The sequence below is a fragment of the Heterocephalus glaber genome, unplaced genomic scaffold, assembly GCF_053883595.1.
Source record: "Heterocephalus glaber isolate CG9 unplaced genomic scaffold, H.glaber_assembly_v1.0 deba00000621, whole genome shotgun sequence".
Taxonomy (NCBI): Eukaryota; Metazoa; Chordata; class Mammalia; order Rodentia; family Bathyergidae; genus Heterocephalus; species Heterocephalus glaber.
This window is the reverse complement of record NW_028258153.1, coordinates 24,791,586-24,806,805: the sequence shown is the minus strand read 5'-3', so window position 1 is coordinate 24,806,805 and position 15,220 is coordinate 24,791,586.

Here is a 15,220-nt window from a genome sequence, read left to right as displayed (position 1 = left end):
AACCATGGCACCTATGACCTACCTTCTATGTGAGTTGATGCAAGGTTTAGGAATACAGCAATTAATTAGAGATCACAACAGCTCTTCCATGAAAGCTAAAACTATTGTAATTAACAAAATATGTTAATACTTCTAGAACTTTCCTAAACATGGAAAATCAGTGTTGCCAAACCATGAACTGAGTCCTGCACTAATCTGAATGATAGGTAATTATCTCACGCAGAGGAAAATTCTTCAAAATCTTAAGATATTTCTAATATCAAACTCAGGACTATAAAAGTGACTTGTTTCTATGTGAAGTAAATTTTTGTCACATCTTGTTAATGCCATGTTTATAGCCTTCATACCATTGACATAGTACAACTACACCTCTCTTCTGTAGCACAGAAATGAAGAATGCCTTTTTCTAGTTATTTACAAAATGTTAAGACCACCTTTTTACTTGGGGCATCATGAGACTTATAGAAAAATATATAACATTTCGTGGGAAAATAATCATCTATCTAATTTTCATAATATAAAAATATTGTTCTGTGTTCACTTTGAAACCTTTGCCTTTTTAAACTTTCTTGAAAAATCTATATGCAAATGCTTTTTCAGGAGGCAGCTTTTATAGTTAAATATGACCAAGATTTATTGGTTCTCCTTCCTTTCTGCAAATATCTCCATAATTCTCCATTTACTTGTCTAAAATACTTAAGGAAACAGATTTTTGTTGAACTTTTTGACATTGTTAATGTAAAATTGTAAGCAATCATTTCCAATATACCTCTAACACCCTTTCTGCAAACTCTGCCAGTGGCTCCTCATACCCATTCCTCCAAGAACTGAAAGAAATCCATCTTAGTTATTTTCTCTTTGCTGGGACAAAAATACCTAACATCCACAGGTTGAAGGAGAAAAGGTTTATTTTAGCTCACAATTTGTAGAAGTCTCCATCCATAGTCAGCTGGCTCCAAGGCAAGGTAGCATGACAGAGGGGCATGGCAGAGAGAAACAGTCCATGGCAGAACAGGTAGGAAGCAGCAAGCCTTTCTTTCCCTTTTTATTCCACCCAGGCTATCCACCTATTGTTTGGTGCCACCCACACCCACAGTGGGCTCTCTTATGCTAAACCCAGAACTATGCTAAACTAATCAATGGACTAATCCAGTTATCACACACCCTTAATCCATACTGACACACCCATGATCCAGCCACATCCCCCCAAAAGCCCCACCTATGAGAATCTGGGGAGATATCTAGATACAAGCTATAACAGAAGCTAACGTAAACAGTGAAAATGAATGTCAGAGAGGTACTGAGGAAAAAGGAGTATCAAGAGTCAAAGTCACAGGGGAAAAGGAAGAACATGAAAAGGTCACTCTAAAAACATCAGTGCCTAGAACAGTAGCTGGCGTGTGGTTGACACTCAATAAATGTTTACTGAATGGTAAAGTTCTTTCTGTTCTACTGAATATTTGTTTTCTACAGCCAAGAACAACCTACCATCACAAAGAGAGTATGTTCAGAGATTACGTCCTTTGGAAAGGGGCTGGCAAGGCGGGGGTGGGGAAGCTAGACAATTAAGTTTTTGTCTCGTCTCTACCTCAACCAGATGTATGATTTAAAGAAAGTCATTTCAAATTTCTATATCTGATTTCTTAATGAAGAGTTTGGACTATGGTCTGTAAGATTCCTTCAAATGTGAATTCTCTCATTCCTATTACAAAAGAAGGGATGTCATTATTATGACATTATGACTTTGTCCTGAGCCAGATTTTGCCTTTCTTCCCTCGCACTATCTATTACTGTGATGTCTTATCCCGCCCTACTGCTGGTCCCAGCCCTTTCTTGCTTTCTTCAATCTCAAGGTCAGCCAGGGGAGAACCATTGCCATCAGTAAGACCTTTGCTTAGGGACATACTGAAAAACCACTCTGCTCTCAGCTTCCGTTCCCAAAGATCTGTACATTTTTGGGCAGAGAGGATGCTAATGAAATCAGGAATACTAGGATGATTTAGTTTCTCTCTCTTCTGAGAACAGATGCTGAACTCTAATCATGGCTTAACCTACCTGTCACGTAACTAGAGGATATTAATTATCAAAAGACCAAGAGAAAGAATTACTGTCCATCTCAAATTTTATCTGCACCAAATGTTTCCAAGAGCATTCTCGATTGCCCACAGCAAGTTCTCATAGGTAAACCCAAAAAGAAGTCCATTTACGTCATCTCTTTCCTTTCATTTAACCCTAGAGTCAAAATAGGTTTCTCACAAACAGGCCAAAAATAAAATCATAGATCATTTATAGGCAGCTCAAGAAAGAAAACATTTGTCTAAGCCAGTTTCTGAATATTCAGCTTTAAATAGAATATAGGAAAAGTTCCTGAATGTTTTACCACAAGGTCCATTGATGATGTTAAAACACACAAATACACATGAATATGTTCAAGAATCCTTCCCAAAATTGATTAACCCTATTCTTCAAGTCTGACATGTCCCTGAGATCTAATCAAGTGAACTAATTAGCAAAATACCATTTTAAATAAGAAATTCTCTTTTTTTTTTTGCTTAAATTCTTTTATTGGTACAATTTAGGTATACAATACATTTACATTTATCATGGGGTGCTTGTACCTGTACATGATATATCTTGGTTCTTATTTTTTTCCCCATTTCCTGTGCTCCCTTTACCTCCTCCACCCTTCCCTATTTACAAAGACTTTGTTTCCATTTTTTCCTTTTCTCATAATTTTTCCTTTCCCTTCTTTCCTTTCTCCTTCCCCTCCCATTTCCCCTACCCCTTTGGACCTTTTCTTCCTATTTCAAACTATCGATTATTCATTTTAATCATTTTAATCCTTATTTACATTTTCAGTTTACAGTAGTTTTTCTAGTGTGAGAAATGCTTGTAATGCAAACCAAAGAAGCAAATGTGTAGGCAGAACTCGAGTCTAACATTCTGTCTCATTTTTACTGATCAGGCAGTAACTATTACACTTATTGAATTTATGGCTTCCTTGGGGAGAAAATGCAGAAATGGAAAACAAGTTCTTATCTTACTCTGTGGACCTCACTTTTAAGCAAATTCTAGAAGAAAAGGATTGGGCTCATTAATTTTGAAATCCACTGAAAAGTTAAATTAGTGGTAAAGGATAACTCATGAGTCTAATTTATCAACACAGAATCTAAATATGCAAATTTCAGGAGGCATAAGTCAGTAAGGTTGACTCTCTTCTAAATTAGTCATCAAAAATTTCTTCCAGAACTTAAATTGATCAAAGATAATTTTTTCAAGAAAATATCATGATAAATATCAAATAATTATTTACGAACTTAGAGTCTCTTTAAATTCTACAGAGAAATTATCTATTTCTTTTCTACACAAAAGTTTTCACTGAGTCTTGAAACTAAAGCTGTCTATGACACAGTGACTCACCAAAAAGACTGAGATTCTAATCAGTGGTCCAGATATCCTGAAACTTTGCTTCCTGGAACAACTCAAAGTAAGATTTTGAAACCAACTAGCTTTTGATTCTACAAGACTATCTCTTTTAGATCCTAGTTATATTTTAAGGGGAATAACTGATAAAGTTAAATAAATGCCCTCTGATTAGATAATGAAGGACATTTTGCATTAAACAACAGCATATTGAACCTTGAGTGATTCTATCAAAATAATAGTGATAAATTAAAATCAAGCTACAGAATAAACCAATAGGAGAAGAAAAGTCCAAGAACTAATATTTAGAGTCTATGAATTTCATTCAGACATCAGATATTTTCCTCCATCTAATTTTAGCTTACATCTGAGTTTATTGCAGAAGAATGGAAAGAGAAAGGAAGGGAAGATCTTAGTATCCTTAATATAATATGGACCAAATATAAAATGGCTTAAAATTAATGGCCAAGATACAATTAATTTCATTCAATTGCTTTATTAGTTTCTAAAACCAAACTGAAGTATGGCATATAGAAGTGGAATCTGATAGGGATGACTCTAAGGGGACCCATTTAAAATGGAGAAAGGTGGGAAAAGGAAAGACTGAGGAGCCAGAAAACATTGTGGGCACAATAGATGCTAATAACTGTGAGGAAGATGGATATTAAACATCAATCTTCCCCAAATCTTTCCTGAGACTGGTTCCACATGAAATGAACCCAAGTCTTCCTTCCACTCCACCCACACCTGCCTCCCTTTCCTACAGTTTAATTTAAGAATTGTTTCCCAGTAGCACTTTTTTGAGGAATAAGAGACTGCCACTTACCAAATTCTATCCACAAAATTTAAATCTAGTTATTTTTGATTTTGGTTTTGTTTCAGCTGCATTATAATTGGTCTAATTTTTCTTCATGTAATAGGGAATTAGGAGTACAACTCTCAAATTTCTATTTTTATCTCCTTTCACCCCTATGCATGAAAACTTTCAACTCGAGCTTAGCAAACTTAGCCACAATTCAGGTATCTTCTTTCCTTGACACCATGCTATCCAGAAACTACTAGAAATGACAAACACAAGCACAAATGTTTCTATCAGAAAGAGGACATATTACTACACTGTAGACTTTTCCCATCACTGTCAATGGGTGTGTGTACAAAAGAGACTGACCAGGAATGCCTTTTGAGAAACTCTTGACAAGGAATGACCCTCATCATTGACCACCCCTTATTTTCCTTCCAAATACACAAAATTCCATGTGGAATTTTTAACAATTCTCTGTTCTTAATGACCTAGGACTAGTTTCTGCTTGAAGAATCTTTGGTCTAATTTAAGTCATAGTCTATCCCTATATATATCTGAAGCAGCCTGTATGAAAATACACACAGCAGTCCTCTCGCCTTTCTCACAGATTTTTACAAGCTGACAGTGATCAGATAACAGATGTTTGCATCAGTCCTCAGGACTCCGTGGTGCAGCTAGCTGTTCCAGCCCTGATGCCTACTTGACAGCCTCTGTGGTACTGTATGTGTTTTAGTTACTTTTCTCGTTGCTGAGACAAAATATCCAACATGCAAAGTTAGAGGAGGAAAGGTTTATTTCAGCTCACAATTTGTAGAGGTTTTAGCCCATAGTTGGCTGGCCCCAAGGCAGGGTGGCATGGCACAGGGACATGGCAGAGGAGAAACAGTCCGTAACAAGGTAGGCAGGAAGCAGCAAGCAGATAAACCAATTAGTGGACTAATCCTCTACCACACACCCTTAGTCCCACTATCACACACCCTAAATCCAGCCACCTGCCAAAGTCCCACCTATGAGAGCACATGGCTTTGGAGGGACATCTGGATACAAGCCATAACAATGTGTCTATTATACTCTTAGGACCCAAACAATGCAATGTTGGTTGTGAAATAATTCTTTTTTTTTTTTGTACCAGGGATCGAACTTGGGTCCTTGCGCTTGCGGGGCGGGCACCACCACTGAGCTAAATCCCTGGCCCTTGTGAAATCATTCTTTACATATTCAGACCACTTGCTAGTCCACACATCACCTTCATAGTTTATATGATGGGATCCTACAACAACCTTGGAAAATAGCAATGGTGATTTTATCTTCATTTTAAAAGCAAACAGACTCAGTGAAGCTAAATAAGTTATTTGTAGTGACAGGATTAATCTGTAATAGAGGCAAAATTTGAACTCAGTCCAGCACCCCACACTTTATGGGTCAGTATGCCTTCCAAGGTGTCTCTCGTAACACATGTGAAGAAATCTGCCTAGAAGTCCAGCACACCCACCTGGGAGGCTGGCAGGGCACCAGTAGCTCAACACTCAACACTCAACACCAGTGGCTCAGCACATTGATGAGAAATCAGTAAGTTCAAGATCTTACCGTTGGTTCACTTTCTAAACTCAGGTTTAGTAGAGGTTAACTTCTGGTTTATCCATGTCCTCAGCATTCTAAGTTTATGTCAAGATCATATGATAAAGTCTAGAAAAGCAAATATCTAACCCAAGTTCATTAGAATCTTGGTAGTGTGGTGGTTCAAGGAAAAGAAGAAAGTCCCTGATTGCTACTTTCTTTTCAAAGGACTCACTGGAACCATTCAGGCCCATTATGGGTATTTCCTTTGGATTAACTTAAAGTCAACTGATTAGGGACTTCATTGCATCTGTAAATTCCCTTCACTTTTTCATATTTTGCTAGTGAGGACAAATCACGGGTCAGACCCATACTCAAGTGGAAGGGTGACACAGTCATGGCTGACTAGGAAGTGTCACAGAATTATAATGACCACATCAGAGCTCAGATCTGTGAGTCAAAGATGTACTTGATAACAGGACTAGGATAACTATGCTGATTTTTATAAAAATATAAAATTACATCCATACTTCATACTGAACACAAAAACAAACTCCAAATAGATTGGCAATGTCAACTTAAAGTCGTAAAACTATGCAAGCATTAGAAAATAACCACAGGCAAATGTAACTTGGAAAGATTTTCTAATTATGACTCAAAATCCACAGACATAAAATTGATGAATCGGATGACATAAAAATAAAACCCTCTGAATGACAAAAGTATTCCATAAACAAAATCAGAAAGCCACTAAAGAAGTGGGATAAACTATTTTCTACGTGGGTCATAGACAAAACACAAACATTTCCAAATATGTGAAGTATAAAGTCTCAAAAATGAATGTTATTTAGGCTTAAAAAAGGAGGAAATCCTGTTCCATGCTACAACATGGATGCACCTGGAGAATGTTATACTGAGTGAAAGAAAGAAGCAAAGGACAAATGCTGCAGGATTCCACTCATGTGAGGTCCCTAGAGGCAACAAAACCATAGAGACAGAGAGAAGTTGTAGCTGCCAGTCTAGGGGAATGAACAGGGGTTGTTTAAAAGGTACAGAGATTCAGTTTTACAAGATGAAAAGATTTATGTGGCCTGGGGATTTAGCTCAGTGGTTTCGCCACCTGCTGCACAAGCACAAGGATCCAAGTTCGATCCCCGGTACCAAAAGAAAACAAAAAAAGGATTTATGGACCTGGATGGTGGTGATGGTTACACAACATTATGAATGTATTTAATACCCCAGAACTGTACATTTAAAAATGGTTAAGATGGTAATTTGTAAGTTAATTTGTAAGTTGTATATTTTACCACAATAAGATAAAAAGAAAAAATGAAAATATAAAAAAAGACGCTTTTGATGAGTTTTATTAAAATGCAGATTCCCAGACCTGGCCCTAGACCTATTGAATCAATAAAAAAGAGCTATCAGTTGAAAACATAAGCTTGTGAACCACTTGAGTACTGTCAACTCTGCATTCCATATTATTTTTTCCATATTTTACTTTTTATTGAATGTATTAATGTTTCAGAGTTCTTGCTCTGCCAAACCATGCCTGAGAAACCAAAGAAAGAAATGGTACAATGGACTGCCTCATCCACCCATCATACAATATATTAAAACTTGATTCATGTGTATTTTTATAATTTCACAATCTTTTTTGAAAAATTATGAAATTTAAATCTGCTGCAGGCCTTCAGATTTCCAGTAAAGTGTGCCATTAAATTTACTTATTACCAATGCTAGTCTTATAAATGTGGATAATATTTTACTTCAAGTTATATGTACTCATTTCTGTGGCTTTCTAGTAGTGTGTTTATCTGTTCTTATAAATAACATTAAATAACCTCATGCTGTTTTCTACTTAGAACTGTAAAATTAGTCAAGCCAGGGAGTAAAATCCATTCACTTCTTTAGCAGATTCTCCACTAGCCACTTACCACATTACATGTAATTTTCTGTTACTCTGCCTCCCTGTCTTAGTTACCTTCCTTGTTGGGACACAACAACCAACACCCACAATTCAAAGAGGAGAGGTTCATTTTGGCTCACAGTCTGTAGATCTTTCAGTGCATAGTCCTCTGGCTCCAAAGCAGCAAGCATGGCAGAGGGTCAGAGCAGAGGAAAAACTGCTCACCTCAGGGCATCCAGGAAGCATAGAGCAAAGGAGGAGGTGGGAGGGAGATAAACCCTTCCAGGACACACCAAAATGACCAGCCTCTTCTGACCCAGCCCACCGCCTACAACAAGTCAGTTAGGAGCCCTGCAATCCAATCAGCTTCCAAAAGCCCCACCTATGAGTAGAGACTCTTGGCAGATATCTAGATATAAATCATAACACTTCCCTAAAAGAGATGGGGCTCTTGCCCATCAAGTTGTGCATGTGATAACGTTAATAAAGTTTTATCGAATGAATAAATGAATGAATGAATGAAGTCCTAGGAAAGGATGTATAACCACGCCTAAAACAGGCCCTGGAAAATCTGAAGTTCACATCTCATAGAAGGATAAAACATACACACAAATATTACCATTGCCATATCAAGTAAGCTGTGATAAATGCAAAGGATAGAAAAAGTGTTATAGGAATTGCACGATGGGAAAACTATCTTTCAAGGGACTACTCAGAAGTATGCATGAAAAAGATTCTGCTGCAGGCAGCAGAATGACATTCCTTTCAAGGAGGGAAAAGCCCATGGGAGCAAAGGAAAACTGGAAAAACACAAAGCTGCTCAGGAGACAAGTTGACTAGAGATGATTTGGAACTGAGATATAAAATAAGGATTGGTGTGAAAGAGACTGATGGCTATTTTTTTTACATCCTTCATCCCCCTCTTCCTTAGTAATAAAGGACTGAAATCAGCTAAACCCTTTACTGTTTCACTGAGGGACCACTTCCCATCCTTTCTCAATGTTAAATGTAACTACAGAGTTGTGTCTGGCTAATGGGATGTTATCTGGATGTTCTGTGAGATTTCCTTCTCTTCTTCCATTATGTGTCTAAAACTTGTTTGTGCAGACTGAATTTGCAGCAGCCACAAAGATAAAGCACAGAACTTGAGGATGGTAAGATCTAGAAACAGCCTTGGTCCCTGAGGACTTAACAGAGTCACATACCAGCCCTGGACTACCTACCTCTTGTCTTGTATTACAGGAGGAAGAAATGATTTCTATATTGTTCTAGACTCTGTTGTATAGGGTTTCAATATTATGTGAAACCAAACCTAGCCCTAACTGATACATTTTTAAAATGTGTAAGTTCAACACACAACAAAAAGAAGCTAAAATATATATAACTCTTATTCCCTTAAATTGTACAACCTCCCCACCTATCACTTTCTTGACTTTCCTAAACCCAAATGACACAGCTCTGCCCCATTTAAGTAATGTTTACCACAAACAGAGCCCCTGAGAAATCATCTTCAATAGCATCATCGAAAGCAATTTTCCAGCATTTGATTTTGGTGTAAATCATTAAGATTTTTGCTTTAGCATGCCGTAATTATGGCTAGGCAGGCTGCAGCATGAAATTAATCAAGACAGAGTAACCAGGTCAGCTTCAAAGGACTTATTGCTTCCAGTAGGAGAGGACAATGTCCAGGATGGGGGGCTGTGACCCTGAATTTGACTGACCAGGCAAAGAGACGTCCACCTCTGAGCAGGTATACTAACACCTAAAGAATGTAAATCAGGCTCAAAGGGGATGGTTGTGCAGCCAAACAAAATCCTTATGTACATTTCCCAACAAAATCTGTGGTCTTATGAGTAAGTGCAGGAAAAAAGGAAGCGTCTGTGGTAGGAGATCCATGAAGTATAATAGAGAAGATGAGGCACATGGAATTCCACTTCATTCACAACCTTGATTGAATGATTCATTTCTGCAAAGGCACTGCTCAAAATGCTGGAGGTGATGAGCAGGGCTTTTGGAAGGTGATTGAATCACGGGAGTAATAAACCCCTCTGCCAAACCATTTTCTACCTTAAAGCCAGCAGACCATGGTCTGTAACTGAGCCAAAACAAACTTCTGTCAGTTGTGGGCATCAAGTATTTTGTTTCAACAATGAAGAAAATGATTTAGACAGAGAGAGAGTGTGTGGTGCACTCTGGGAAGTGGGATCTGGTTTGGACAAAGATCCTTTACCTAGAGAAGGAGAGCTCAGGATGGAAGGGTAGGTGAGGTCTGTATTGTAGAAGGACTCAAACACCAGACAAAGAAGTTGTGCTTTGATTCAGTAAGAAGCCACTTAAGATGTCTATGTAGGCTAATTACTTGCCCTGAGAACTGACTTTATGAAAACAAATCTGATACCAAGGTGTAGGCTGTCTGCCAACAGAAAAACGTGGATCTCAGCAGACACTGGGAAAAATTTGTGAGATGCTAAATACAATTCTCTCTCTTACCTTCAAGCACACACACACACACACACACACACACACACACAATTGTCTTTTTATACCTAAAACTATTCCTAAACTGAAGCTTCCTTTGTTTTTGGATTTTAATCATGGCAGGCTCTGCTCCTGCGTGGCCGCCTATGCGAAGGCTGACTCTATTTGAGAAATCATGTGCACAACACTTAAGGGACCCTACTCCTTCTCCAGCAGCTGCCCAACATCACCACAAAACAAACAAGCGTGAATGCTGACAGAAAGCAATAACCCTTCCTACAGCTGTTGAATAAATTGCCTATTAGCAGTCCCAGACCATGCTTCATGTCAGATCATGTAGATTCAGCCCTTATGAATGACTGGAAAAATCTTATCATTAAATGAAGTTCTATAACAAATCCTTAAGTGTTTTCTTATTTCCTAAAGCTGTTCCTCCTTCCAGCTTATTCCTGAACTTTTGGAGAGCTGGCAGAATTAAAGATAAGCAAAAAGTTCATACTCCCTGTACACTGCTCCTCCAGGGAAGGCCCCTAGGGTCCTTGGGATCTATACTTTAGAACCACAATTTAAATGCAGATTTTTAACTCCCATATCGAACAGCCAAGAAGCTTCTGACTTGATTACTGATGTATAAATTTTATACTTAACATTTTTCTTCCACAGCATGAACTCAGCTAAGTGAGAAGGTAGTGAAGTTTTTTTAATGAACTTTCAAGTCATAGTTGAGGTTTCAAAGTTTATTTTCATACATCAACTGTCTAAAGTCTTAAAGGAACCGAGTTCTTCCATTTTTTGTATTGTTGATCTTCATTTTTATTTAAATATAGTGATCTTTTAAGTGAATAAACAACAAAAAATTATACCGCAAATATTCCACATAAATGTAAACATGCTTGTCTGCTTCATAATTATACAAAATGAACTTTAGGCACAAGATTTTAAAAATCATTAAATGAGACAATGAACTCAAGATAGAAATAACAGAAGCAAATAAAACATATATTTCATAACACTTCAGTTGGTCCTGTCTTCCAATCTACCGGTTAAGGCCTGAGTTTCAGAAATCCTACACTCTTTGCCAAATGGGACTATCCACTTTGGCTGTACCTAATATATATATATATATATATATATATATATATATATATATATATATATCCACATAACAGACAAATACTTCTCTTTCAAAATAATGTAATAAATACATCACATACACATACATACACACACACATTCTCTCTCTCTCTCTCTCTCTCTCTCCTCTCTCTCTTCTTTATTGCTCTCTCCTGGTTAACCAGTCTCTGAAATAGGGAAATAAGGATTTCAAGTTTTCCCACCACTGAAGGATACCACACATTAAAAAAAAAGGATTCTGCCTCAGAAAAAATGAGTGGCATTATTAAACATCTCTATTTTATTTATATTGTTTCCCCAACACGTTTTACTAAGGCTTGCCATGGCTCCTCAGACATATCAGATTTAGTCTTTGCACTTTACCTAAATAACTCACAGTGCAGCAGACACTGTATAAAGTAAAGGCAATTTAACAGTTTAGTTAGAAACTTCAGCATGGATATATTCAGCTTTGTCCAAATGCCCAGGGTGTTTTCTCTCTGTCTAACCCCTCTATTTCACTGGTTAGTTCTCTCTGCCTCCTCCTCCTCCACAGACTGTCAGCACATGAATGTCTAGTCCTGTGATGACAGTCCCTGTGATTGAGGAGCTCATACCAACTAGGGTTCAAACAAGAAAAAGTTTGTGCTCACAGGGCACTATACATGGGTCAAAACAGAGCAAGAGTCCATGAATATGGAAACTAACCCTGGACCTGGGGCTTCAAGTGGGGTGAAGGGAGCAGGAAAGACAGTGAAGGCACAGACACAGGGAGAAAAAGTCCAGGTTAGCTGGCATAATGTACCCGTGAAGTCATCTGTCTGGCCTCATTCTTGATTTCCAAAAAGAAAAAATTCATACTCTTCTGAGAGACAGAACTATGAAAGGTTTTGTGTAGAAAACAGAAACTAAAGCTGTGATAGAGAATAGCCTGGGTAGGACAGATGACAGAGGAGAGGGGCTGAAGCTCAGAAAGCTTGATTCACTAAGCCTAGTGCCGCAAGTATTTCCTACAGAAACAAACATCTTTTGTAAAATTAAGTCTATTGGTACATTTTAGGTATACAATATAATGACATTCATCATTGGAAATTTCCACCTTTACATAGTCTCTCTTGGTTATTTTTTCCCCATCCCCCGCCCTTCAACCCCTCCATCCCTCCCTATTTACAAAGACTTTGTTTCCATTTTTTCATTTTCTGACATTAATTCCATTCCCCTCTTTCCTCGCCCCTACCCTACCCACTTCCCCTTCCCCTTTGGCCCTTTTCTTCCTATTTCACATTATCTATTATACCTTTTCGTCCTTATTTCTGCTGCACTGTCTCACACTAGAGAAACTATTAGGTAAATACACATGTGTGTCCTATTCATTTCACTTCAGAGTATCGCCTCAATATGCAACCGCTTAGCTATAAATGTCTCTACTTTCTCATGTTTTATGGCGGAGTAGTACTCCATTTTATTTTTAAAAACTGCACTTTCTTTATCCAGTCACCAGTTCATGGGCATTTGGGCTGTTTCCAAGTTTTAGCTATTACAAATTGTGCTGCTTTGAACATGGGTGCACATATATCACTGTGGTGTGAGTCTTTTAATTCTTTGGGGAAGATCCCCAGCAGGGGAATAGCTGGGTCAAATGGTACTTTCAGTCCTAGTTCTTTGAGGTATCTCCATACTGATTTCCACAGTGGTTGTACCAGTCTACACTCCCACCAGCAGTGCAGCAGTGTTCCTCTTTCCCCACATCCCCACTAGCATTTGGGTTTTTTTAAATTTTATTTTATTTGTACATTTTAGGTATACAATATAATGACATTCATCATTGGAAACTTGCACCTTTACATAATCTCTCTTGGTTCTTATTTTTCCCCCTTCTCCTGCCCTCCCTTCCACCCCTCCACTCCTCCCTATTTACAAAGACTTTGTTTCCATTTTTCCATTTTCTCATATTAATCCCATTCCCTTCTTTACTTTCCCCTAGCCCTCCCACTTCCCCTTCCCCTTTGCCCCTTTTCTTCCTATTTCACATTACCTATTATACCTTTCAGTCCTTATTTACACTTTCAGTTTCTCACACTAGAGAAACTATTCCCTGCCACCATTTGTTATTGTTTGATTTCATGATAGCAGCCATTCTTTATGATGAAGGTGGAATCTCAGTGTTGTTTTTATCTGCATATCTCGAATGACCAGTGATGTTGAACATTTTTTCACTTGTTTATTTGCTATTTCTACTTCTTTGTCTGAGAAATGTCTGTTCCTTTCAGATGCCCATTTTTGGATTGGGTCTTTAAATTTAGGAGTCTGGTTTTTTTTAAGTTCTTTCTAGATTCTGGATAGTAGACCTTTGTCTGAGGAACACCAGGTGAAAATTTTTTCCCACACTGTAGGTTGTCTCTTCACACTGTTAGTGGTTTCTCTTGCTGTGCAGAAGCTTTTTAGTAGGAAGAGATCCCACTTGTTGATTGTTTGTGCTAGTTCACGAGCAACTGAGGTTTTATTCATAAAATCTTTTCCTACACTAATGTCTTCAAGAGTTCTACCTAACCTCTATTTCAGGAGATTCAGTATTTCTGTTTTAATATTTAGATATTTAATCCATTTTGATTTTAGTTTTGTGCATGGTGAGAGATATAGGTCTAGATTTAATCTTTGGCATGTTGAAACCCAATTTTTCCAGCACCATTTATTAAAGAGGCTATCTTTCCTCCAGTGGGGGTCTTTGGCTCCTTTGTCAAATATGAAGTGGCTGAGTGTGTCTGGAGTTGTTTCTGCATCTTCTAATCTGTTCCACTGGTCCTCAGGTCTGTTTCTTTGCCAATACCATGCTGTTTTATCACAGTAGCTTTGTAGTATAGTTTCAAGTTGGAGATGGTGATACCCCCTGCTATGTCTCTGTTGCCTAGAATTGCTTTTGCTCTTCTAGATCTCTTCTTGTTCCAAATGAATTTTTGAATTGTTTTCTCAAGGTCTGTGAAATACGCTGCTGGAATTGCAGTTTAGATTGCATTGAATCTATATAGCAGTTTTGAAAGTATGGCCATTTTCACTATGTTGCTTCATCCTACCCAGGATCAAGGGATTTCTTTTCATTTTCTGATATCATCTTCAATCTCTCTTTTCAGAGTGCTATAGTTTTCAGAGAAGAGGTCTTTGATTTCGTTTGTTAGGTTGATTCCTAGGTATTTCAGTTTTTCAGATGCTATTGTGAAAGGAATTGTTTGCCCTATTTCTCTCTCAGTAGTCTGTTGTTCATGGAGAGGAAAGCTATAGATTTCTGTGTGTTGACCTTGTATCCAGCTACTTTACTGAATTTGGTTATTAAGTCTAGAAGACTTTTGGTGGAGTTCTTGGGGTCTTCTATATAGAGTATCATGTCATCTGCAAATAATGACAATTTGACTTCTTCATTTCCTATCTTTATTCCTTTTATTTCTTTCTCTAGTCTAATTGCCATGGCTAATGTTTCCAAAACTATACTGAACAGGAGTGGTGATAGTGGACATCTTTGTCTTGTTGCTGATGTTAGTGTGAAGGATTTCAGTTTTTGACCATTTAGTATGATATTGGCTGTTGGCTTTTCATAGATGGCTTTTATCAGATTGAGGTAGACACCATCTATTCCAATTTTTTGTTGGGTTTTTAATCATAAATGTGTGTTGGATTTTTTCAAATGCTTTCTCTGCATTTATTGAGATGATCATATGGTTTTTGTCCTTGGCTCTATTGATATAGTGTATTACATTGATTGATTTGTGTATGTTGAACCATCCCTGCATCCCTGGGATGAGTCCCACTTGGTCACGGTGTATGATCTTTTTGATTATCTTCTGCATTCTATTTGCCAGTATCTTATTAAGGATTTTTGCATCTATGTTCATTAGTGAGATTGGTCTGTAGTTCTCTTTTTCAGTTGGGTCTTTCTCTGCTTTGGG